Below are 27,782 nucleotides of genomic sequence, written 5' to 3'. Positions count from 1 at the left end.
TCAGGGCACCACATACAGGCCCTGAGCGCAAACCTCAGCACCACCCCATTACCCTGCCCCTTTCTTTGGCGCTGCAGGAGGTCGGAGGGCTTTTGCTCAGGAGAGTTCTGCATTTTGCTGGAGAGCAGGGCTGTGGAAAAGGGTCCCCCTTCCCTGGGGGAAGACATCACATCACCTTCCTAGGAAAGGGACAATAACAGAAGGGGCCTTCTGTCGTGCACTGCAAAGTGGATTTGGCACAACCAGGGAGATTTGATCACGCTCAGGGTATAAAATGTCTGACCTAGAGTGGATGAATGAGGCCCTCTCAACACTCTAGGGAGCCCCAGCAATGCTGGTCCAAGTTCCACAAAGAGGAAAAATCAGAGAGACTAAATGGCAGGTGAAGGAGCACCTCAGAGTGGGGAGAAGACATGGAGAGTCTCAGAATAGAGGCTTCCTGGAGGGCCTGAGTCAAGGTGACTGTGAATGAGGCTTCCCCGGTGCACCAGGTACATCAGGGGCACCCACCAAAGGTGGACGCCCGTGCACTGCAATGGGCAGCCTGAGTCTTCAGTAAGACATTGTGGGACACTGAACTGAGACCTGCTCTCATGCAGGGTCCACTTCCTTCTCGCCCCCCTTTCCACTGCCATCCCAGGTGGTCAGGCCCAGCTCTTCCAGTCCCATTAAAGGGGAGCAGGGGCCTGGCCCCACATTCACACTTGCATCCCTGACACAGGCAGAGCACTGATCTCAGCCCTGCCTCCTCCACCAAAATGAGGCCTCTGTGTCTGTTTTCAGGCCTTCCTCCAAAGGTGTGTCTCTAAAACCCATCCCCACCTTCCACAACTGCTTTAATCTCTCTGGTTTAGGGTTTGTCTCCTTGAACCCATCGCTATCTCCAGGCTCTGCTTTCCCAAATCTGTTGGAAGACCCTGCCCATGCAATCTTTTTCCAGGATGCTCTATGCATTATGCTCCCTGCTCAAATGGCCTCAATGATCCCCATTAAGACTTTATTATTTATGCTTTGTCAAGGAGCATAGAGTGGAGGTATGTAAGGGAAATATCAACTCTGAGTTCTAATTTGTAGTCTATCTGTCTGGGAAATGGACTTGGCCACAGGGGTTCAAGGTGCAGAAAGATCCTAAGAGCCCAGGAACAAGATAGACTAAATGAACAGGGGCAGGCTGTTGGCCATCAAGACTGAGACCCCTGAGCTGCTAGTGAACAGTAACCATTCCCAGGCAAGGTGCTGGGTGGGAGGAGAAGGTACACCCATGGCTAGAGATTCAGGATGCACGAGTTTGCTCTGGAAACAATAGTTAAAGGATATCTGAATACATACAGTGCAGAGTCACGTAAATTGTCTTCCATCCAAAATCTGTCATCCCTACTGTCCCTTCTAGTGTCAGCTTCTTGGAATAACAAGTGAAAGGAGAGATGAAATAAGAAGTGAGTCCAGTGAAAGATGAGAAACACCGGAACTGCTGTCACAGAAGCAATCCCCTGAGACGGGGCATTCCTCTATTGCATTCAGCAAGAGGGACAGCAGCCAAATGCTCACCATGGAGGTAGCCACGGGAGTGGCAGAGGCAGCCACGAATGGTGATCTCAGCACTGCAGGCCCAGGTCACTCAGAGAGTCATAGGAAAAGCCAAAACTCAAAGAGAGAGAGAGGACCAAGATTGCTGTTGAGTTCACACATGAGACACCCCAGGGTTCTCTTAGAAGGAAAGGAAAGATTATAGGCAGATCTTTTCCAGGTGGAACCTAAATCAACTCCATTATAGTGACAGCTATCCCTTATTTATATAATCAGGCGGACAACCTGAGGGAATGTGGGTTATAGTTGAGTGACTCGTAAATTGCACAAAGGAAGCCCCCTTTCATTACCCCCTAACACCTCACACCAAATATGATCACACCTCAGAGTCACTACCATCATGACTTTGCTCATGCTATATTTAGTTGGGGTGCCCTTCCTCTCTCCACTTCTCTGGCTTTAGTTTTTATATTATCCATCCTACAGGACCTAACTTAAATGCCACCTCTTACATGAAGCCTTCCTTGATTGTCTTAGTTCTAAGTGATTTTTTCTTTCCTGAGTTCACATGGCCATTTCTACTTGTATTATGATTCCTTCCCCATCCCACTTTGTGATGGAGCTATTTGTGTGGGTCTCAGGTGGCTAAATCCTATGTATATTTTTAGTTGTCACCTTACTCAATCTCTCAGTAGTATTTACTACTATTGAATGTATTATCCTTCTTGGAATATTCATTCCTTTGGCATCTGTATAGACATCTGGGATTTTGCCAGCCTGGCTTCTTCTCAATCTTCTTCAGGTAACAGCACCCTGATTTTCTTTTGAGGAACTTTCTGTCTATGAGGTGTGGGCAGGACTGATGCGAACTCCCTGCTCGGAGATGAGCATACAACCTAAGCTTTGCCAACAACAGTAATATCTGGTGTTTTATTGGAACCAATAGAAGAGAGATGTTTTCTTTACCTTAGGTAGGATGTAAACCTGAAGCTTCTGCTGGTGACCTGATCAGGCCACCACAGAGAGTGACCCACTCATTCAGTAGAAGGCAGAACTGGTAGATGGAGAGAGAGGCAGGTTCCTGAGGATCTGTTCGAACACTTGGATCCAAGCATGTCTGACCAGTCCTGTTTAGATTATAAGAGCCAATGAATTATTCTTTTTTTTTTCTTAAATCAATTGAGGACGGCTTTGAAAGGGACCATGTTCAGCATCTAAGACACTACATTCTCCTAGCTTTCCTCCTGCCCGGTTGACGCTTCTCAATCTCCTTCACTGACTAAATGTGAAGGAGACTTTAAATGTCATAATCCATCCAAGACTGGTCCTAGTCTCCCTCCTCTTTTTATGCTCTGTGTCTGGCTTGGCAATCTCAGCCACACCCATGGATGGCTTCAATCACCCTCTCAAATGTTTACCTGTAACCTAGGTCTCTCTTAGAACTCCAAACATATATTATATATATATTCACTTGCCTACTCAGTGTGTGTACTTGAATGCCTCAAAGTCATCTTAGGCTGGCCACATCAATCCTGAATTATGACCTTTCCTCCCCAAATTACTCCCCTCCTCTGTTCCTATTACAACAAACAGAGCAAGACAAAAATCTAGGTTCATCTAAGCTATTCTCCCCAATTAAATTATGTCTATTTTGCCTAAATGCATTCAGAACCTTCCCATTGCCCACAGGATATGTCCAGAATGAGGTACCTGGACCCCAAGGCCCTGTGCAATGAGGTTCCCACCCACTTCATCTCTCAGTGCTCTCCTCCTCACTCCCTGAGCTCAGTCACTCTGCCTCCTATCACTTCCTCAAAAGTGGCACCCCCCCCTTACCTTAGGGCTGGGGTGCTTACTCTTCCCTTTGCCTGGAAACTCTAGTTCACTGCAGTTATCCGCAGGCTTCAGCTAGAAAGTCCAAGAAGCCTGCCTTACTCTTGCATCAGGCCACCCTGTAACTTGCCTTCATCATACTCATGATATCATTTTGATTAATATCTGTTTCTTACAAAACTAAGTTTCAGGGGGCAAACACTGTGTCCAAGTTTCTCATTCATGTTTCCTTAGCACTCAGGCCTACAGTATAGTGGGTCTCAGTCAATATTTGTAGGATAAAATGATGAATACTTGATGTCTCCTGTGATGTGAATAAGCTCTGTACACATGTGGAAGCAGGTGGGCACATGGGAGCAGTGGGACGGCCACTGATAAGGAAAGAGAATGCAGAGGGGAACTTCCAAAGGAAATGGCACCCCAGTGGGTAGACAGAAGCCTGGAAAGCAGCAGGGGTCACACTGCTTAAATGAAAAGTCACACTGCTTAGGGGAAGTAGGATGAGACATGATCACGGGGCACTGCGTTTGCAGATAGCTATTTGCTTGGCTGGGCTGTTCAGTTGAGAATGGAGTGGAAAGTCCCAGGTGATATTTTCTAATACAGATGAATTTTGAGGATAAGCACTTATTACCTAATCAAAGAGCTTCTAACATGTGTGTGATGTGTATCACATATAAAATTAAAGAGTAAGATACGGTATGGGCTTGTTGTGTTCAGTTTAAAATTACATAATCCTGTTATGTAATCTTAAGAAGCTCAGGCTATCATTGCATGTTAAAACTTCAGAAGGAAACGTGACCTAGCACTGTTGGAAAATTAATGAGGCAGGGGCAGAGCACCACCGCTCTCTGTAAACTACCTGTGCCAGGAGATGTTTATGTGTTACCCAAGAGTACACGCCACCCGCTCAGAGAAGTCAAGAACAAAAAAATCAAAGGTTAATTTTTTTAATGTCGTAAGTACTTATTGGACACTTAATTTATGCCACTTCTGCCATTTCCTAAGTCTATGATCTCATTTACCTTCTTCGTGTGTCAGTCAAATTGGGATAATAAGGTTTGTTAGGAAGATTAGATAATAATACATCAAGGGTCTTACAAACAGTGCCTGGTCCAACATAAACAATTAAAAAGTTAGCTATTATTATTTTTCATGTCTTATTATAACTACATCCTGGGCCCTTTCTAGGAACTGAGGCTACAGCTGTGAGGAAGGCAAACAAGATAGGACTCTCATGAAATTTCAATTCCAGTTAAGGTGGAGACAAATTAGTAAGTAAACTAATAAACAAGATCAATTCACACAGGGATAGATGCAAAGAAGGGTGATGGGGCGGAGTGTTCCTGGGGAAGAGGGCACTTTCAAAAGGGCAGTCAGGAAAGGCCTCTCTGAAGAGGTGACAGCTGAACTGAGTCCTGGATGGTGGGAGACAGGCAAAGAATCCTAGCAAGAGCATTTCAGACTAGGTGCACAGCAAGTGCAAAGGCCCTGAGGCAGAACTCAGTTGAAGTGTTAGAGACAGGAAAATGCAGTGTGGCTGGAGTGTGGTAAGAGAGGAAGAAAGTGGTATGAAATCAGGTCAGATGTGATGAGATGGAGAAAACCTTCAGCAGCAGGCTTAACTGACCAAAGAGCAAATGGTCAGAGTCTTGATGGGACATTCCTGCTGGTAGGAGACTACAATTCAACAGAGTGTGACCCTTAGGTTACTAGGAGTCAGGGCTCTGAGCTTAGAGGAAGGAACAGCTGGTGCTGAGGCAGTGCCTTACCACAGTGACTGGCCTCAGTGAATCCATGGCCTCTAGAAAGCAGGACCTCTGTTGGCCATCAATCTCTCTCCCTACCTGCTATCGCAAATATAGCTGGTTGCCTAGCCAATGGGCATTCCCTCCTTCTTCCATATTGTTTATGGCACAATGGGCCATCCCCAAGTGAAACAGGGTTAGTCTAACCCAATTAAAACAATCTTGCAACCTGAAGCCTGTAGGAGATGTGCCTAGTCCCCCAGCCCCAGGAAAACTTCTCTCTTAGGTATGAGACCCAAAACAATCTGCCCCACGCTCAGCCTGGACACTGAGAACTGAAACCGCCCCTCGCTGTCTACACTCACACAACTTTCCTATCTCACTGTCTTCATTAGTATGACTGTACTTTTCTAGAACTGTCCCCCTTGAAGTTCAACAAAAACCCATCAACGCTTTAGCAGAAAGCATCAACAGTCAGTTTTCACCCCAAATTCTTTGTATCCGTCCTCTCAGAATCCTTACCTTGCTGTTTTCATTGATCTCGCCTTTCTTTAACCAACTTCTAATTCTCAATAAATTGATGTCACCTTTCCTGCTCTGAGACACTGCCCAGGCTATGTGGAGGTGGTGTTGCCTGGTCGTGGTGAGCAATGCACTCTGCTTTGTCTTCTCAATAGGTGCTGCTGGGAATGTTCAGGGAGGCAGCCTTTGAAAAGTCTGTCTTTCAGTGAAGCTTTGCCTGATATAATATATAAGTAACCACATACAGTTAGAGGTAGATTTCTAAAGCTAAAGATTTCTATGGGGATAAAAGAGGCCTGATTTGGATGTTCCTCCAAAATTTGTTTAAATGTCTTTACAAGAAAACCAGGTTATAAAGCTCATTCAGTTTCCAGAATTTTCAATTGGAGACCAGATGCCATAGTCCTTTTAAAAACTTTTTTTTCTTATAGTTCAAAATCATCAATAACATAAGCTCTTATCTTTCCTAAATCAGAACAAATAACAACTACTAACAAATAAAAGATACTGTAAAAATTAATTGATCTTTATTATTTTCTATGGTATTAGGATCATTAAAGCATGTTAACAATCTAACATTTTAAAATTATTTCTACATTTGGAGTTCTGCACAATGTGTGCTATTATTATTATTTATATATTATTATTCTTTGGTGGTACCTAATTCATTAAATTAGCCAGTTTTGAAAATAGACCAGATTCCATGATCTTGGCAGATTTTATATTTCTTTGCAAAATGAAGTAAAATGTCACCTACTGTTATCTGAAAACAAAAAAAATTCAAGGCAGAAATCTTGACAACTCCTTTTATACTGTACAACAAACTCACATCATTGAGTGTTTTACTCTGTAAGGCAGACTCTTGAGTGAGAGCCTGGGGTGTGGGGGAAAGTGAGGAAGATTTGGGGCAGAGCCGCAGTCCTAGGCCCACTGCTATCTACCTGCCAGAATCCAGATCTGGGGACAAGCACTTTATGTAGATAATTTTATCATCAACGCCCCATGACTTAGGTACTACTTAATGTGCATTTTACTAAAGAAAAAATTTAGGCACAGAGAAGTTAAAAATACACTGAAGATCCCACGGCCTAGCAAGTACTAGAACCAGGATTCCGGCCGAGGTCATCTGTTGTAGCCTCTATGAAATGACACCTGTTGGTGATAGCGCGTGGCAGGCACAGAGAGTGAGAGAGAGCCAAGTGAGCAACGTCTAGGTCTCTTCTGGGGAGCCGTGGGCAGGCTGGGAGGCTCATGTTACACATTGCATCAAACCCTAGGCCAAATTGGAGGAGCAGAGATAAGATCCCCCCTGTTTCCAGCTTTAAGACTTGGGCCAGACCCAGAAGCTGCCGCTGTCTCTTGTAGCCGTCTCATATTGAACATGCCATGTCAAGGTGGTCGTGTTAATAATGCAGGCCCGTAACACAAGCAGGATGTCAGTTTTGAAGTGACACCTGCCACCACCTGGCTCCCCTGGCTGAACACAGGCAGGGGAAGGATGACAGCAAGATACCCGAGTTGTTAGGTGAGCCGAAGGCAGCCGGCTGCCAAGAGCATGGCTGAGGATTCCGTGAGGGTGTTGTGAGGAATGAAGTCCGAGGAGCCTGCGAAGCCGAGGACATGAGGATGTGGGAGAAGCCAAGAAATTGTGGGGAAATGTCAGTCACAAATGGGCTGCCTACTGAAATCAACCAAAAGCAAAGGGAAGAATGGTAAAGGGCAGCAGGTAAACACTGGGGAAGGGTCATGGGGAAAGCAGATGAGCAGGGGTCACAAGATACGGTTCCCTTGAGGGGACAATTACCTGGAAATAGTCATTAGGACACAAAAGAACCCCCAAGTGGGCTCTGTTGTGTGCAACATGGTTCTAAAATGACACATTCACGTGATTATTGGGGACCACCCCTTATTCCACATTGGAAATATGATTGGGTGCTTCTGCCTCCACTATTGCTGGCATATCTGTGAGGATACAAGTTACACAATAGCCAAGACCATGATGATTTTACTCACCACTGCGTTTCCAGGGCCCAGCACAATGCCTGGATGTGGTGCATGCTCAATTAATATTTTCTGAATTAAAAAAAAAAAAAGAAGGAAGAAAGTGAGGGGGGAGGGGGAAAGGGGAGGGAGGGGAAGCTGTGACCCAGGGGCAGCAAGCTATGCCTGACTAGCCAAACGGAACAGGCTACATAGCAAATGACCTTTTGCGTCTTCTTTCCTCTCCACCTCCTCTCCCAACACACACAGCAGTTCGATGCCACCTCTCAGACACAAAAGGGGCCACACAACCCACGGCGCACATAGCAAAGCACTGAGGAGGCTTTGGGGAGCCTGCACCCCCACCCCTAGGCCTCCTGGGTAATCGATCAGTGCACTAGATCAGTCTCTGTAGTGTCTTAGGTCTCTACGCCTGCCCTGGAGTTGTGGCCTCTGGACCTTGGAAGCCTTCAAAACACAACACAACTAGTGAGCTGTTTAACAAACACTTATAAGTTCTCCACTGCTCAGTAAATCCAGTGTCACACCAGGTGGTTGATGGGGCCTCCCTCTCTTCAAACAACTACTGTCCCTGCCCCCCACTTTAGAACACTCCTGGTGTTATGATCAAGGGGAAGGGGTTGGGGGCGGAAGTTAGTATCTTCTGTTTTAGTCAGGATGGGCTAGTTTACACTGCAGTAACAACCCCAAAAGCTCAGTGATGAAAAAACAAGGTGTATTTCTCACTCACAGTATCTACCCATCACTGACTCGCTGAAGGCTCGATTCTACATTGACCTTTCTCAGGGAGCCAGGCTAAAAGCAACCACCATGCATCTATGGTAGAGGCAAAGAAAACCGCAAAGGTTCTCACACTGGCATTTAAATTCTTCACTCTGGAAGCCACACACGTCGCTTGCATGCAGTCACTTGACCCACACAGCTGCAAGGGGTCTAGGAATACAATCCTACCATAGGTGGGGAAGATAGAGAGCTGGAAATAGTGGCTCTAGTTTGGAACTGAGCCTAGGAGGTATGACCCAATTAATCCTAAACCCCTTCTCCTTAGCAAAGTGCTAAGGACTGGACACTCTCCATTGGGGAAGTGTCCAGTGGCCTAGCCTACAGCAATGGAGGTGCTTCCTACACAAGTCTGAGGCTCAGGGGATCCCTGTTCTATATGATTGTATCCGGGACTTTTCACCTGTTCCGCAGTCTCAGTTCTCCTGACACAGGGACAGCCCTAATGAGGACAGTGTCGAGGCAGCCCTGCTGACTTCCCAAGACCACCAGGGAACGGTGGTCTTCTCCCATTAGAGGTCCAGTGAGGGCAGCGCTGAAGTAAACAACTGCAAGGAAGTAACTGATTTGAGGATGCATTTTCTCCAACCTCATTTTAGGAATCAAGCAACATTGTTCATAACTGAACAGTCCACATGTCAATACTGACATTTGTATCACTTGCCACGATGGGTTTAAGGGGAGGCAGGATGGACATGGGAAGGAGGGGCAGAAAGGCAAGGGAGATGCTGAGGAGAGAAGCACCATCAGGCAGAGGAGGGAGGAGGCGGAGAGCAGACAGGCTCAGCCGTGCACAGCAGGGGCTAAGGAGAGACGGGGGATGAAGGGACAACCTGAGGGGAGAATGTCAGAGATACACTTTCTCAAAGTCATCCCAGCTCTTTCAAAGGCCAGGTAGCTATTTAACAACTGTTTGTGTTTCTTTAAAAGTGGATCAGAGGGTTTGTGGCTGCCTGGGCTGCAGGCACCTGAATCGAGAGGATCACAAAGGGCGCCTAGGCTGAGGAGCCCGCCCCTGGCAGGGAAGCCACCGAACTCAGGGCTTCAGAGGGGCAGGCGTGAGAGGCAGGCCTTTGGGAATCAGAGGGCATCCAGGGAGCTGGCCATTTGCACTGACTCTTCCTAAACCAGCTGAGAGGGATAGCGGAGGAAAACGTAGAGCTGGAGGTCTTAACCTATCGAATTCAGCTTCATCTGATTTTTCGGTCCAGACCTCAAAAGTGTTGAACCAGGTGACTTCTGCTGGGGGTTCTTTGGTTTTGTTTCTACTCAGCGCTCATTCTATGAAAAGCTGTGGGTCACAGGTTCTGGAACCTTCTGGAGCCTGTCTAACCCATATGGGCCACTGAGGTGAATGGAGAAAGCAGAAATCTCGAAATATCTTGTTAAAAAAAGACAGCACCCCCTTCACTGCCCACACAAAAGCCGGCCCTCCGCCGCCGCTGCGCCCACGCAGAGGTGCTGCACTCTCACTAACGAGGCCAGGTCTTTCGTGCCTTACTGTGCCCTAGGCCCAGTGACAGCCATCAGGAGTCACCAGGCCCCCCAAACCCGTGCTACCCGGGGGCACGCCCCACGTTCCCGCAGGGCGCTCCCCCGTGGCTTTCCCTCCGCGCTGGGGGCGCCGGGAGCTCGGGACAGAGGTCCCCCCGGAGAGGACAGCGGCGTGTGGTTGGCAGGAGGGGGCACGGTGCAAGGCCGCCCGCGTGCCCGGGCGGCTGGGGAATGCCCGCCGCCGCGTGGGAAATCTCCCATGGCCTGGAAATCTTGATAAGGTGGCAGCGCGCCCCGCAGCAGCATCCTGAGGGCGCCGGCCGCCCACGCGCCCCGGGCGGCCTGCGGGTGGCACGCTGGCAGCGCCCAGGCGGCGGGCAGGCGGCGGGGACGCTGAATTATCAGGGCAGCTGAATCACTTCGCACTTTCTCTGCCAGCTCCTGAGTTCATTTCTGTTGTCGTTTCTTCCCCCCTCTTTCGTAACTCGGTTGAATGGACCCGAGAGAGGTACAGAACTGGGTGTCCACCCGCGGCTCCCCAAAACGGACAGAGAGATGAAGTCCATCCAGTCACCCTTCCATTGACGGAACAAATGTGTCTGGAGTGCCTGCTGTATACCTGGCGCTGTGCTTGGTGGGGGGGGGGGGGGATTCTCCTATTTGTTTTCCAGGGCGTAGCAACTGAGTATTGGACAGCACTTGCCATAGCTTTCCACATTTGTCACAGCGGTGAAGCTGCAATATCTGGACATCAAAATAGGGCGAGTGGGAGGTGACCCCCGCCCAGAGGAGGCTGCCTGGCTCCTGGGGGCTGGAGGGACTGGTATGCCTCTTCAGGGGTGGCATACTCTGCCTTAGAGCTGGGCTCTTGGGTTATTTCTATTAATGAGGTGTAAGGTAGCACCTCTAATCTGGGCCTGGCAATCTCCTTAGATGTCCTCAAGGAGATCTTCTCTCCCGGGGCCATTTCTCTTTCTCTTCTCTTTTATTTTGAGAGCTTGTCAGAAGGGCGTTGGTGCAGAGTAATGCCAGCCCGTGAGTTAGCTACATCATAAAGGTAAATTATTTAGGATAATTTTCTGCAATTGAGAATCTCAAGTCAAGTCTGTAAGGAGCCCTTTAAAAAATAGGGACTCAGACTCAAGTTAGTGATTTTTTAAAAATAATCATTAATACGGAATTATTTAGAAAACTAGCTGGAATGGATGCTCCCAAACTCTTGGTCTTCCTGATCAGAAATGTCTCTTTCTTCTAAGGCTCATAAAGACTAGGATTGCAGCTCTTTCAGAGGGTTTGCACGTGATAAATTCCCAGAGCTGGGAGGCTCTTCTAGTCCGACCCTAGGGGCTCCTGAGACATGGCTCGGGGGCTGCTGGAAACAGGTACCTCTGACCCCTCTCCTGCTTCACTCAACCAGAGAAGAGCCATGGCAATATGCTTTATACATATTAGTTTTCTTCAGAGATTTGAAGAAAAGTTTCTATATTAAGAGAAAGAGAGGAAGGTGAGAATGGACACATAAATGAAGGACCAAGGGAAAAGTGAGAAAAAGGAGGGAGGGAAAGTCCAAAGTATGTACTCACGAGGAGGGGACGAAGGCCCAGGAGGGCCACGAGGCTCCCCAGGCTCACACAGCCTCACAGAGCCACACCGGAGCGCAGGCGGACTTCCCACTGCACACCTCAGTTAGCTTCTCTGTTTGGCCAAAGATGCCAAGGCCTTTGATTTTGCTCACATGTTTTTAGGGAGCATGTAATATACTGATTTTTGCTTACCTTTTATTTAGCAATTTTCAAAATGAACTTCTATTGGACATGTAGTGCTTTTGCTTTATATAATAGAGAGATTCTTGAGGGAGAGAGCCCTAGCTAAATATTTTTATCTGGATGAAGATAAAGACAACCTTGTTGTGTCGAAGCTTAGGTGCTGTGATGAAGCTCATTTGTTATACCCCTGTTGTCACCTTGTAAAGCAGGCTGCAGCTTGCATTGATGCAAGCCCCACCCTCCACAATGGATTAGAAAATAACCGTTGTGGGAGTGGAACGGAGACAGATGCTCGGGCTAAACCAACCCATATAATGACAATGTCTCATCGATACAAATGATTTCCTTTTCAACATCACCTTAGTAGTCAACTTTTCCATCATTGCCCAGCTTTATCTTTCTGTCAGCATAAAAAATATTGCCGTGAGGTGAAATGTGCATGATATCCACATAAATGCATATTGTCAGGAGGTTTCGCTGCTGTAAACTTGCCCTCACATTCCCCCCATTTCCGCCCTGTCGGTGCTTACATTCGGGTGCCTGGCAACCCTGTGCACGATGCGGCAGCACACGCAGGGGGAGGCCAGAGGTGATAGCCCAGGGGAATCCCCGGCAAAAGGGCAGATCTGCCAAGGACCGTTATCAGATGAGGTGGAGGGGTGTGCGGTGACTCAGATACTGTGAAAGGCATTATTCATTTATAACCCTGCTTTCCTTTGATCAAAAAGCGTGCCCTTGAGGTGCTGTGTCTAAACAAAGTTCTGCAATCAAGTCCTGTGTTAAATGGGTTGAAGAAGCTTGTTACTCAAATGATTCTTATAAAGCACCCTTTATCTATCAAAGACTTCATTCATTCATTTGTTCTTTCATTCATCAAAATGCATGTATTCAGGACTTTGAGCAGGGCACTGGGTTAGGCACTGGGCATGTGGAAGGAAAGAAGACATTTTCCTTTTCAGAACATTACCCAGCCTTTACAAGAGAAATACAGGGATGCAAACTGATCTTTTGCAAAAATGGGCCTTCAGAGATAATTGCTTACAACAGACTAGTGACTAAATAAAATCAGGTCCTTCAGGAGGCTGCCCCTCCTCCCTGACCCACACCCCTGCCATCCGTGTCAGTTTGTTCTTCCAGGGCAGGCTCTCCCCTCTCTCCGCAAAAGTTTTAGTTTTGCTTTGATCCCAATTCTTTTCTTATAGTCTATCTGAAGTACAATGTGATCTGTTCAGCTTGGATCCCAAGCACATCTGGGAAAATTGCCCTTTGAAGCGAGAACAAGAAGAGCACCTAGTTTGTGAAAAAGTTGACTACGTATGTCTCTGCCTGTTTACCGTCAGGTTCCTAAGAGTGAAGAGAGAACAAGTGGCAGAAGGATGAAGGATCGAGCACCAAGGTGTATCTAGCTCCTGCTGCTGCTGCCCAGTGTCTGATATCTCAGCAGCAGATGCCAGCCAGCACTGAGGACCTGATATGACACCATTCCTTCAGGAGGCCACTAGGTGGGAAGGTGGTGATACCAGATCCCCCTCCCAGGGTGGGATTGGGGCCGTCAGTTGTCCTCCCTGAGAGTGATACATGTTGCAGGTATGGGTGCACCTTCCCTGCCCACACGCCTTGGCTGGCCCAGCATCTGAGAGCTCCCTGAATATCTGAGTTACTGATATGAGATCACACATCCTATCACAGACCTTGGGACCCAGGTACCACGATGTCCTAGGACCTCAGGAGTCATAATATTTTTCATACACTGCACAATCTGCCAGCTTGGAGGTGTCAGAAAGGCCTCCACTGGGTCCAGCTAAGGTGCTAGGTTTGGGATAAAGTCATCATTCAAGATGCACAATATACTTGGGATTCTTTGAGTACAGGGCAGAAGTGGCTCCTCTTATCACTCATCTAAGTGACCCCATTAGGGAATCTGTGCTTCCTGTTCCATAAAAGCACAGTAACCAGAGGCAATCAGAGGCTGACAAGAACACAATAACTAGAGGCTCAGATCTTCAGGTGGGAATTTCAGGGTTATCCTACTGGGCAAGCAAACTAGATGAGCAAAATTGCCATCCTTGAGGATAAACATCAGTCATGCCTCAGGGCAGCATCAGGAACTGTAGCTGTCCCACCAGGTCTCCTGTTGTAAATTTTTTTTTTAATTGAGAGGAAAACCAGGTGAGTGTGGGATGAGCCACCACCTTGAAGAAACAGCGACAGGACAGCGTAGATTTAATCTGGAGCATGAGTGGATTTGAGCAGTGTGAGAAGTAGACTGCTGCAGAGGCTGCCAGGGCCTCATCCATAGGCCCTCAGCGCCCACTGCCCCTGTGCACACCACCTAATCTTACTGCAAGCACCTGCTGCTCAGAGCTGGGTTTGGACTTAGGAGCTCATTTGGTCTCTGCACAGGGCAGGCCAGAGGTGCTATGGAATTGATGCACCTGGAAACTGGCTTCAATAAAGTGTTGCAAGTGTAGCTCGAAGAACATATAACAAAGAAACCTAAACTTACCTATTGCCTGAGAAAAGCCTCTCTGAGCCATGAAGGGTGAGTAGAAGTCAGCTAGACTAAGAGGTGGAAGAAGGGTGTTGACAGGCACATAAGAAAAATGGAAGGCACAATACATAGAAGGAAATGGGCGAGAGAGGTGGCAAGAAAAACAGGCAGGGGTCGTACCATGAAGGGTCTTGGAATCTGTGTTTTGGAATCTTAATTATTTCCTAAGAACAACAGAAATCCATTACGAGTTTTTTGTGAAAGATGACATGATCCAACTGATGTGTTGGGAAATGGCTCTGGCTATAGTATGAAGAATGGTTTTGAGGAAAGGAGACTAGAGACAGGGAAAGCACATGTCCACTGACATTTGGATATGAGTCGGGTGTTCAAGGACATGTGACCAATGATGCAGTAATTGAAGTCCACTGTGGAGGGAGTGGGATGTTCCAGAGGGAATGTTAAAAAATGAAAAGAGCAGACCACCCAGGCCTAAATTCCATGGACACAGATCTTGAAAGAAAATGTAGAAGCAGAGGAGACTAAAAAAGCCAAGAAAGAACAGCGAGAGTGGTAGATGAAAACCTAGAAAGGATGGCACTCAGGGAACAGAAGGGAAGAGAGTCTTTACTCTGTCAGCAGTATCAAATGCTGTAAGAGGATCAGCAAGAGAAGTCTCATCCACTGCTCCTGGCAGGATAAAATAATACAACCTTTCAGGAAAATAATCGGTCCTGTACGTCAAGAACCATATCCCTGGGAATTCAATCAGAGGAAGTAATTGCAGAGGAAAAAAACCTATTGATATAACAATGATGATATTCTTAATAACGGTAAAAAATAGTAAAATATCTTTAATGCCTGGGAGAATTGATTCAGTAAGTTATAAGACAAACTTAATGAAATATTTTATAACCATTAAATATTATAACTATGACTGCCATGAAGCAGTATTAAAAAATATATATAAATAATTTCAAATGAAAAGGCAAAATGCAAGATTCTATATAAAAAGTAAATATGCATATGGATAAAGATTGAAAGAACACAGGAAATGTGAATACTTCAGATGTTAGAGAAGGGGGATTGTGAATATTTCTTATTAGTTCCAGTATTACTGTTATATTCTTTATAGACAATAAATTACAGTCATGAAGAAAAAAACATACTATGGAGCAGTTTTATAATAGGTAGAAAAACCTAGGACAATGCCAAACAATTTTCTGTGTGAGTAAGGACGGGAGACCAAAACATAAATTGTGCCACCTATAACAGGTGTTTGTGGAAGTATTTATTGCTTTCGGGACCAGAGAGGGTCAGACAACATAACACATACTTAATTCTCAACTCAAGAGAACAAATGTCCAAATGGCCCTTCGTGTGAAAACTATTTATGCCTGGAAGCTATAAAAATAAAAGGAAATTAAGCTAATTGCAGCATAATATTCACAATAGATTCTACACACTCTCCCACTTACGGGGAAAGGAGAAAGGGAATGAAGGTTTTCTGAGTGCCAGCATGTGCCAAGACTGCTGCTGGCCACTCACACGCACAGTAGCTCGTGCGGACCCAGGAAGCGTGAGGGCCTCCGCATCCAGTTACCTTCCCCACGTCAATAGGCATCAAGTTCCATAAAGTCCGTCCCTGCTTTGTTTTCCCCTTTTCAGCTCCCATCGGGGAATTAGGCGAATTTCAGTGGCCATCTGCCCACCCGCAGCAAGGCTGCCCAACCTAGCGGAGCCGTGGCTTTGCTTCCCTGGCGCACCTAAGTTTCAAAGTCAGAGTTGCATTATCACCTTTCCTTAATATTCAAACTCCTACCTTCTCTCTTGGTAGCTCTGCCATCATAGTTCTAAAATTCACTCATGCATGAGCCTACGGCTGCATCTCGGTTGCGTAATGTTCCTTTATTCAGGTGTTTAACGCTCTTTTTCATCTCACCCACATACAGCATTTGCCTCCATGCCTACACAATGTTGTGGACCATCGGGGCACGCTCGTCTAGCCGACTACTTACTAAGGGGGGTTCCTCTCACCCTTTGATGGTCACACCCTCGCTTTATTCACTTTTCTAATAACTCTATTAGAATGTTTATAAGATGACGTGGTTTTCATTGTTTCCCTCACCCCATAGATACAGAGAGGAAGTTTCTCTAATGGGCTTTGTAACGTCCATCCTTTATTTTTATTGCTAATGGACTCTCCAGTAATATAAAATGACTGATGAGTGCAGTCAGAGAAAAGGGGAAAAATCAATACCTGCACAGACTCCATATTAGTTAAAAGCAGGTGAGGAGCTGAGGCTGGCAGACAACAGAATTTCCTCTGGCTCCCGAGTATCTGAAAGGAGGAAAATTACCTCAGATGGGCTGGAAACACAGGGTGTTGGAACAAGAAACTACCAAAATAGTTTGGGTATTTCTTAGAAACCTGCGAACGGTGTCCAGTAGAGGGCAGTGGTACCTGCACACACTAACCCCAGGCTACCCAATTAGTGCTGCCTCTTGAGGCTTCTCTCCTCCCCTTCCTACAAAGAGAGGTGACTCCGGCAGAGTCAAAGGAATACCCTTGGTCAGACAGGTTTGCTGTTGGCGGAGCCTAAGTAGCTACAGGTTCACATTTGATAAGCTTGGTTCTGCTACCTAGCAGACATAATGAGCGTTGTGCAGGTACCATTTCATTTAGTCTTCACAACACCCCTGTGATCTGGGTACTATTATTATCATCAACTCCATTTGCAGATGAGGCAAATGAGGTTAGCTGGCCCAAGGGCATCCGGCCAGTGGTTACAGGTGCTGTTGGAATTGGTTCTACCCTACCACCCGCGAGCTTAGCTACCATTCTCCGTGCTATGCTTCGCTCATGTGTAGCATGTTATCTTTCCCTAGGACACTCCTTGACAGCAGGAAACTTAAGTAACTCATTCTACTGTTCACCTGCAGCTAGCACAGAGCTTTGCATATGGTAGGTGCTCAATAAATAATTTTTACTGATGTGCCATTCAAAAGGGCTTCAGTATGTCTTTTTACAGTATTGTGATGTGGAGTAGGTTTGACATACTCCCCAGTTTGTCTTCATTGACAGTCTAAGACAAGCAAACAGCAATGACACAGATGAACCTGTTGAAGACATGGACAAGTAAGGAATAAACTTGAACTAACAACTACCTGGCTACAGTATTTAGGTTACATATATAAGCCAATGGCAAAAGGCTAAGATGATTTTTCTGTCTGTTTCATTAAACTTCCCACTCTGCTACTCCCAGATTTCTCAAAATTTCTATTAAAGCCCAGGTTAGCTACAACCTCTGATCACCATCTCCAAAATTTTCTGCCAGGTGCCATCCCCAGGGCAGGGTAGGTTTGGTGGGTCTCTGCATCCAGCCTTTCCTTTAAAGATTTAAGCCAACTACCCCTCCCCTAGTATCTCTCAGAGTTTAATGCTACTCACCCCAGAACACTCACCTGCATCACCATTCCTATCAAAGGTAAATGAGACAGAATCCATGCCTATCTATAATTTCTTATCCTCATTAAGACTATATAGATATGTGCATTTTAATGTGTTTAAATGTCATCCCTTTTGTCATCTCCATTACTAGCAGGGCTTTTATAGCAATTAACCAATTCAGTGCTACAGAACTTAAAGAATACCTGATGGTTAACTAAAGAAATCATGGATAGAATCAGGACATATTTTTATACTTTAAAGAATTAAAGAACACTACATTGTAATTATGTCTAGAAATAGTTTAAGAGTAGAGAATTAAATGATTGTTTCTCAAACTGGGGCTGGCAGATGATTTTTCAGAGGTCCTAGAGCTCTCTAGGAGAAACTTGTGTTTTTATTTTATTTCATGAAAAATTAATATAAGCATATTCTGGATGGTTACCTATGAAAGGTTATATAGCACAGTGGTTAAGAGTTTTGTTTTGGAACAGACTGCCTGTGTTTATATCCTGGCTTTACCCTTTACTAGCTATGCAACCTTGGAAATCCCCAATACTGTTTCCTCATCTGTACAATGGGGTTACTTCACAGGATAGTAACGAGGGTTACATAGGTTAAAACACAGAAATCACCTGGAACAGTGTCTGGTACACAGTAAGCACTTTATAAATGTTACTCATTATTTTAATTATTACCAAAAAAGTGCCATATGATTTCAAGGTTTGTGTTCGCCTGTGTATTTAATAATATAATTACCAAGAAATACTACTTGACCTTCATAGCTGTGAGAGAAAAGAAAGAGCCTGGATACATAAACAATGTGTTCATACCAAGTGAAGCCCAAGTGCTATCACAATATACTGTACAATGATTGATTTTTAGGAGTTTGGTTGGAGAAAAGGAGTGGGAGAACTGAATCACTTCCAAAAGCTCACAGTGGTAGAGAAACACTAAACTCAAAAGAATGTGCACCATTGTGGGCAACACCATATTCCTGTGGCAAAAGGCATTTTATTCTCAGCAAAACCTCATCTGTCTATATTAAATTAGCATTGTGAATTCAATTTTCTTTATGTTTAGTTTTATTTGTACTTGATCTGTAAATTTTTTTGAATAGTATAAGAGCTTTAAGAATGAGTTTATGTCTCATTTTTCTTTAACTTATTTAAGTAACATTATTTTAGATTAATACTGGGAATCCAAAGGATTTTTTTCTAGAAAAAATTTTCTTTGAAAAGATTCCTAAGTTACTGAGGTTGAAAAACACTACACTAATTGCTATAGCCTTTCCCTTTTTGTTTGGTTGGTAGACCATCAATGAACGAAGCTCATTTAGATCTAAGGTTTGCTCTGCCTCTAACATTCTCTCCTATTCATGTGAAATTTGAAGCATATGTATCCTCATTCATATACCATGACCACTCCTTATTGTCACTATTTATTTTTTGACTTCAAAGTCATTTAACTTTTGAAATTTGAAAATGTTCCCATCCCTTGGAATAGCTTGTCTTACACACTGTATATTCATTCAACTATGCAAAGTTATACAAACTTTGCAGCAAACAGCAACACTGTAGAGTATTCTCCTGAAAAAATAAAAAAAACAGTCTACATACCCCACAGCCTCTATGCTTTTCATGAGGAGAATTCAGCTTGGATGGTCCCTGAACAAACGTGACCTCCAGCTCCAGCTCCAAGTGATTCCAGACAGAGGTTGGCTGAGGTAACAAGTCCAAGGTCACGACCACTCTGGGCCCTTCCTCATGCCTCACAATTTGGTCCACTTAGAAGGCCCATGAAAATATGAAGGAATAGGGACACCTCCACTTTTTGGCTGCTTTTGTGCCTCCCCACCTTCTCCTAGCATGCATACATCTGGCGCTGCACAGGAAGAATTGTATTTACAGAGGCCTTGAAGCTTTAATTAACTGGTCTAAATTGCTGAATAAATGCTGCGTCCCTAAGGATCAAACCCCACTTGAATCAGAGGAAAGAAGCTAAGCGCACGATGGAGACAGGTTCCTGGGAGTAATATCTAATTAGTAGCTCTTTCTTTTCCCAAGTAGCAAAGGACTATTGGTGTCACCATAAAATTTAAGAGTTTTCCTGAAAAAGTGAGGAAAGTAGATGTGTGATCAGTCATTTTCAACATGAAGAATGCCAGCCAGGGGTGATATTCAAATTAGTTAACAACTGGGAGGGAAAGAGGGTCAGATAATCAGGCCGGTTCCCTGAAGGCCCCAGCTGTGCCAGCTGTGAACCCTTCAGTTGCTACCCCATGGGGACGGCCCAGGTGGTCTGGGAGAGCGGTAGCCAAGGGACTCAGAGCACAGTTATTTACCAGCCAGTAGGAAAGTAGTATACTATTTTACAACAGCTATGACTATGCTAACAAAGGCTGGCTAAATATCAGCCTGAATATCAGCTTGTGCCCTAAGCTTTCAAAGTGTGACTTGATGAAGCAGAGGCTTGATGTAGGCCTTGGCTCAGGATAGGAATTTAGAAATTTGCTTATTTCCCATTAGAGCACAAAGACAGGGACATCTCTGAGCACTAGGCAGTTATGACTAATTGATTAAAGGTAAAGAAGGCAACCTCAACACACGAGGGTGTTTCAGAATCTACCTTCTTTGGAAGACAAGATCTTAGATTTCTGCTGAAGTGTCATTACTGCTGAACAGATGGTGGGTTTTAAACTACATCTGAAATGTAGGGGTGGTCTTTCAGTGACGGTTTCTTCTTATGTACGGAATCAAATTCTAAAGCATTCACACTGTGGATTTTTCATGCGCTCTCTCTAGCTCGTATCAAGCCAGTCACAAAAAGAAATAGTCATTGATCAATGGAGAATAAAAACCAGTGTTTCTCTGGGGTAACTTTAACTTGCTGCTGGCCTAGAAACATACTCTTTAGGGTTTTGTGTGTTGTTGTTTTCGCTTCTCTTGCTGGCAGCAGCCTTTTTAGGACAAGCCTTCAAAGGAGAGGAAAGAGTGCTCTCGTGGAAGGGAGAAGCCAAGGTGAGCTTGTGCGTAAAAGAGAAGCCGGTGCTTTTGTGAATGGGAGGGTGGGTGTTCCAAAGATAATTACTTTCTGATCCAAATGATTGAAGGAAATGACTTTTCTGAGCTAATCTTGCAAATAATTAAGTCAGGGTGCAATTCCTTTCCCATGACATGGTTCACCCACCATCCCACCCGGGCTCCCACCCTTCCAGAGGGGTTCAGAACCTGCTCAGAGCAGCCGGTGCCCACTTTCCTGGCCACATGGAGTAACAACAAAGGAAGCGCTCACCCAATCTGAAGTGGTAAACCAAAACGATCGTTATTCCAGATCACTTGTCATCTAGATAGTTTCCAGTCCCAGCAAAGTTTTTATGCTTTTTAAAATAAAGTTTCTCAAGTCACGTTATTTGAAGCAGTCATCCGAGCTTGTCATTTAATGGAAAGGGTGCGAAGGAAATTGCCTAGACAAAGATCTTCGAGTCAAACCCCCTTTAACAAGAAGAAGGGACATGAAGGAAATTCCCCCCATCTCCATCTTGAGTTTTATGGGGAGGTTTATTAAGAAAACCTCTCCCACCCTCTCGGGAGATGGGGGCTGGGGAACAATGGCTTTGGTATGGAAAATCCTCCATCCCAATCTGCAGTGAGTTAGAGCCACCCATAGCCCACCCCTGCCCCACCCCACTCCCTGGGAGGGGAGACAGCTCAGAGCAGGTACCCAAACCCAGGTCTAAAAAGAGTCTGGACCAGATCATTCTGGTGACTGTGTCATGTTTACGATCCCAGAGACAGGTTTAATTGTGTTCTGGAAAATGGGTGGCCTTGTGTTGAAAACAGAATGAAATTACGCTGTTTCATGCATGCCTTACCTGGGCTTTGCTTTGCCAAATATCGCGTCTGCGCTAATTAGCAGTGAGTGAGGGGCCCCTTGAATGGTTCTGGGAGGGAGAAGTAAAAAGCTGATCCTATTGCTGCCTCCATCCCTCCCTTCCTGGCAGCCCAGGTGCCCACCTTCTCAGGAGCACCAAGCCCCAGCAGGGGAGGTGTGTGCTCTGACAGCCTTTGCTAATGACCTCAGGCAGCACACCATTGAAAATCCCTGTAGGTCTTCCCTCCAACGGCAGTTTTAAAGGAGAGAAGGAGAGGCGGATGTGTAGTGAATGCCACTTTTATACCTGGCAGTGGCTTATTTAATTTTCCCCCAAACTATTATTTTCCAGATGAGGAAACTGAGGCTCACAGGAGATAAGATCAATTAGGAAAAACGAACAAGAATATAGAACAGAAGGGAAAGCACCCCCATCCTAAAAAGGGGGGGGCAAAAACAGCTAAATTCTGAGGCCCAGGCAACTCACACCAGACCAAAAGCTCTGTGTTTTTCTAGTGGCACTGACCAGATCTGGAGGCTGGCGAACAGGACTGTGTGGAGCAGCATCTGCTCTCCACACTGTCCATTTATCTAGTAGATACTCATCCTGAAAGGGGGCCTCTGGCTGTCATAGTCCACGTGGCTTGGCTGTCACCAGTCTTATTTCTTCCTTACACCTCTCCAGGTGATTTCTCTGCCTGATCCCTTTTCCTTTCTTACTCACAGGGTCCCTCGCTCTATGAAATCCAATCCCCAGTGCTTTACTTGTGTGGCACACAACTTCTAAGCACTCTCCACCGCCAACTATTAAGCCAGGACAATAACCTTAAGCCTCACACCTAGAGATTTCGCATGTTAACTTGTTAATGGTTTGGCAAACCCCTCCATAAAGGCTGAAATAAAAATAAACCCTGTCTTCTCTTTCTGTTCTTTTTTTTTTTTTAAACTCAAGTGAAAATTTTCCTGCCTACTAGAAAGCTGATATTTTCTTTACAATAACTATAAAAATTTGCAACTTGGATGCGTGGGGGAAAAAAACTAAACTGCATATGTCTCTGTCTCTCTTTTTATCTAGCCAAACAGTGCCATGTTACTGGGACGCAGATGCTGGCTCCCTAGAAGTGATCGTCATGTAGAGCTTGGCATCCCTCATCTATCACTGCCCTCTGTGCATTTACGGGGCTTCAAATAATCAAATTTGGAAGGTTGTATACATTCTTGTTGTCCAAGTTCATTTCACAACACATTGGTTAAAAAGGATTTTTAATATGTCATCCAGGTTAATGTCAGTTGTGAGTCTGAGAGCTTAATGAAGGTGTTTTCGTAGACAGAAGACTTGCAAAGCCGTGCCATGTTCCCCTGGGGCTCTCTCCCTGAGATTCCACCCCAGCCTTACAAACACACTTCTCCATCCAACCTCCCGCAGTTAAGGCTGTCCGTCATTCCCAGCTCAGCAGTGGTTCTATAAAATGCACAAAGGGTAATTACAGAAGGACCCCCACAAATTTTCATATGTAATCTTACCCTAGGACTGGAACCCAGGCTCCCACTTCAACTGTTCCCTACATAACTTAAATCTGGCAAACACAATAGAACAAAACTGCTTGGAGGGAGAGAAGGAAGCAGGGGGTGGAGGTGGGAAAGGGGAAGTTCAGACTAGCACAGCTCTGATCTTGAAGATTATTATAAAACCTTTAGCACTGTTGAAACAATTAGATCACTTGATTGGCCTTAACATTTCAAATCCCATAAATTAGCCTGGTGGGGGCCTCATACTGTTAAGCAATGCATTATATTGTTCCAACACCAACATCTGGCTAAAGGAGAACAGACCAATTTTAACTTTAGCTCTAAGAAATTATACCTATTCTGGTCCTTGTGACAACCTCTATAATGGTTATGTAGAAAGGTGGCTTTTTGTCACTAACATTTTATTTTTTTTAAATTATTTTTGCTTTAGGTATCACATCAATAACATTTTTAAGCTCTGCTCAGTTTCAAAAGTTGTTTTCTTCCTCAAAATTTGAAAGTAGATATTTTCAAATAGTAAATTTCATTCAAAATAGTTTTTTTTTCAAACACCATCTTTTACAAGTTGCAACTACTAATACTTCTGAGATGCAAATATTCACACAGCATGAAGTACCATGCCATCTACCACTGTAACACTAAAACAGATAGAACATATGGTCCCTGATTCTTTATAATTCTCCTGAGTTATAAAACCAACTAGACATATAAGCACATATATTAATCACTGAACCCATAAAACAAAAAAGATGTATGTCGAGTTCATCATTAATAGTCACCTATATCCCAAGTAACTTGTCCAAGGTCATGCAGCCAGAAAATGGCAGAGTCAGGCTCCCAGCCCGGCCAGCGTGGCTCAGCGATTGAGCATCGACCTATGACCCAGGAGATCGAGGTTCAATTCCCGGTCAGGGCACATGCCTGGGTTGCGGGCTCGATCCCCAGGAGGCAGCCGATAATGACTCTCTCTCATCATTGATGTTCAAAAAAAAGAGAGAGACAGATTCCCAGAATCTGTACACTTAGCAGCACACTGCATTCCATTGTAAACACTGTAGAGCTTACCCCACCTAGTTGGTGTTACTCCATCAGACCAGTCACCTGAGAGGCTCTGCCTTTATCCTAGAGACATTGTCATTGCTCAGCCTTTGGGTCACCCCCTGTATCACATTCTTTTGACTCTTCAGTGGTGGCAGATTTTTAATGCTTGAGAGTGGATTTAATTTTTTGGAACTGCCAAAAATCAGAGCCATACATGGTACAGGTGAGCTATGAAAAAATATATATATTTTAGATGAAAAACAATGGGTGATAGGGAAGCAATGTAACTAGTTTCCTTGTGTGGCCCAGGAATTGCTTTGTAGTATCAGTGGAGGATTTCTACATGTGTTATAGGCAATTGTATATTACTAAAATTTGCATGCAAGGATCACTTGGATCTATCTGAGAAGTTCACTTGTTTTGATCACTTTACCGTCAGTTCCAAACTGTGCATGTCTGAGCTACTTTTCCCCTTAATTATATTTATCTTTAGTGTAGTCTTTTATAACCTCAGCTTTCCCACAAAGGCATCTACAGCATTCTTCCCTTTTCTGATAAGTGGAAAAAGTAATAGGTGTAACAACTTTGGTAGAACTGAAATAGGAATCAAGACCATTTTAAACTCTGATATCTTATGAAGAGTATATCAGAAAGAGGTAAAATGACTCAGTGACCAGACTCCACAGGCTGTGGTGCTCTGAGAATTCCCAAACTCCAGGGGGAGAATTGCTGGCTCCAGGACCTGAATTCATTAGTTCATGCAGAGTTAATTAATTAGGATGAGGGAAACTGACTCACACTAACTGTACACAGTAGAGACTGATGTATAAACCAGAGTAGAGATTTATTTGCTGGGGGGAAATTGTCCTTCCCATAGCTATATAATCTATTGTTCCCAAACATGGTGTATTTCTCCAGTGTGTTAAAACTAATTTCTCTTTTTCTGTGTTTCAATAAGGCCTTTGGTCATTTGTCACCACCCATCACTTCAAACAGTGGATAGGAACATAGGTTACCAATCCTACATTAGGTTGTTTGCATTGTCCATTTCTTCGAATTATCTTCTATGTTTGGTCATCTTAAATAGACTGGCTATTTCCCAACCCATGTACAACTCAACTCTTGATTTAGAAAACCATATAGAGTTTCTGTTTCTTACTTGGTGTGTTAAAATTCAATTTTATAATACTAGGTTTAAATTAAACTAAGTAAAAGTTTAACTATTCCCTCTTCACTAATAACAATAATAATAATAGTTGATGTTTGTTGAGTTCCTACTATTACCCAGGCTCTGCTATGAGCACTTTGCCCTCACAACTCTCATGATAATGGAAGTAACTTCCATTATTATCCACATCTCACAGATGAGGAAACTGACCCAAGAAATAACTTTCTCAGGGTTAAAGGGTTAGTAAGTGGCAGAGCTAAGATGCAAACACAGTTTCATGCTGACACTCTTAACCACAACACTAAATTACCCTCTTAGCTTCTTTGCTACTTGGGTGTTATGACTATTAAAAATAAAAATAAAAAAGGAAGCAGCTGTTTTTCTCACTTGCTCTGACTCTAGCTAACTGTTCTCGACTTTTTTGCATTTTATCCATGCAGAACAAAGCTATATTTATGATTAAACTCCAGAAAAATAAGTACCTGTTTTTAGCAGGGCCAAAAATTTGAGAAGGTTTAACTGAAGCTGGTAAAATATTTAAATCCAATAATGTTCTAGATCAAATATAAAGATCTTTTCCTGTGTTATCAACACCTAAGAATATCCACAGGTTCATTCCATTCTGTATTTCCCCAGTTGTTTCCTTATACACACACACCCCTGCACCACCAGCTTCTGGGGCTCCCAGCTAGGGGCAGCTACACCTGGGCATTAGAACAGGGAGCTTGATGGCTGCGGGCAGGACAAGCAGCTAGACGAGAGAAAAAAACAAAGAAAACATTGGAGAGCTGCAACTGTCCACTTCTGACTGAGAAATCTTAGGCAGCTCATTTCACTGTTCGGCCTCCATTTTTCTGTCTTTGAAATGGCATTAACAGTACTTGCCTTATGAGGGCAGTTTTGAGGCTAAAAGGCAATGTTTAGAAAAGTACTTTGCCCTCTTCAGAAAGTATAATCCATGCTTGTTCCATGTTTTCTGCTGCTGTATACCTGCATGAGACTATATTTAAGCTTGTTTCTTTCCCCCTACTTATAGTACCTGATAGATTTGGACTGTGTGACATTTGTATAGCCTTAAAAAACATTATGAAACAAGACAAATGGACTGAGTTGGTGATAACTGAGGTTTAGTGAAAAAGCCTCAGGGGTGAAGTCACGATGTTTGGGTTTGAGTCTTGAGTGCAGGCCCTACCACCTGAGTTGGCTGAAATTGAGGAAGTCACTTATCCCCTCTGGGTCTCAGTTTCTTCATCTGTAAAATAGGAGCTCCGTTTTGGAGTTGTGGTGATTAAATAGGAGAATGACTATGAAAGGGCTGTCATGGTTGCACAAATCTAATTCCTACTCTACTTTTCCTTGGTTTAGAGTTGGATGAGACCTCAAACATTGTCTGGTCAGATCCTTCCATTTTACAGGTCAGAAAACAAAGGCTCAGGGCCTTGTCTCCAGACCCCTGTTTCTGAGTGGCTTCTTACAGCCACCTCTATGGACAAGCAGTTCCTGAAAGGATAGGAGAGTTGGGAGTCAATTCAAGATGCTAGTCACTTGTACCTCAGTTGCATTCTCTATGTGAAGAAGAAAAGTCTATGCTCAGACATCAGCTAGAGCTTGGAAGAAATAGATTCAGCCAGTAAAGTAACCCTCACACAGCTCAGTGAGTAAATACAGTCATCCATATAGGAACCAGGTAGGAACAAAACAACAGGTGCTTTGAAAGGATTACAAAATGTATTTGTACCAGAGCCATGCAAAAGCCACTTCCAAGCCAACAGGAAGGGCATTTATTATTGCCATTTAACATTTAATAAATAAAGAGTGTTGCAGAGCGTGCTCTCATAATCTGAGCCCTTTCAGCTGTGTGCACAAGCTTTTCAAATACCTGTAATTTCTTCCTCTTACTTACAAAGATGCTCATTGAACTACAAGAGGTAAGTAAACATCGGGGGAGATCTCAGAGGAAACCTGTTAAATGGTTCAAGGCTTTCCATGGTGGAAGGGACCAAATAAATACCTGACCTTTAGTGCTTCCCAAAATATGCCCTCAGAAGAACTTAAGAATGTTCATACTACTGATAGGCAGAGACCTGCAGAGAAGCTCCAGAGTTCCAAGAAACATTGTGATGTAGTGCAGATGCCTAGGGATCTTGTTAAAATGCAGATTCCAGCCCAGGCAGTCTGTGGCTGCATGCTGAGATTTTGCATTTCTAACAAGATCCCAGGCGATGTTGATACAAGTCTGGGACCACACTTTGAATAGCAGCTCTATTCTCTATGCATCCATCCTTTCCAGGGATGGCACTAAGCGAAGCTGATAAAGGCTGTCCTCAGTAGAGGAGTAACAAGTGCTACCTCTCTCACCAAAAAGAGGTATCTGAAAGTCCTAATTAATATTAAGGAATTTGCAGTTTAGTATGTTACTTTCTCCAAGGACATCTGCTTTTGAATAGGGTTGGAAGGAAAAGAGAATGCTTGAAGCAAATCTTCTAGTTGTACCACTTCAGACAGAGAGGCAGATTGGTGGGAGGCCTATATGGGTTGCCATGCCCTTTCTCGCATCCCA

This window comes from Miniopterus schreibersii, assembly GCF_964146895.1.
Source record: "Miniopterus schreibersii genome assembly, chromosome: 6".
In the NCBI taxonomy this organism is placed as follows: domain Eukaryota; kingdom Metazoa; phylum Chordata; class Mammalia; order Chiroptera; family Miniopteridae; genus Miniopterus; species Miniopterus schreibersii.
This window is presented reverse-complemented; position numbering follows the sequence as displayed.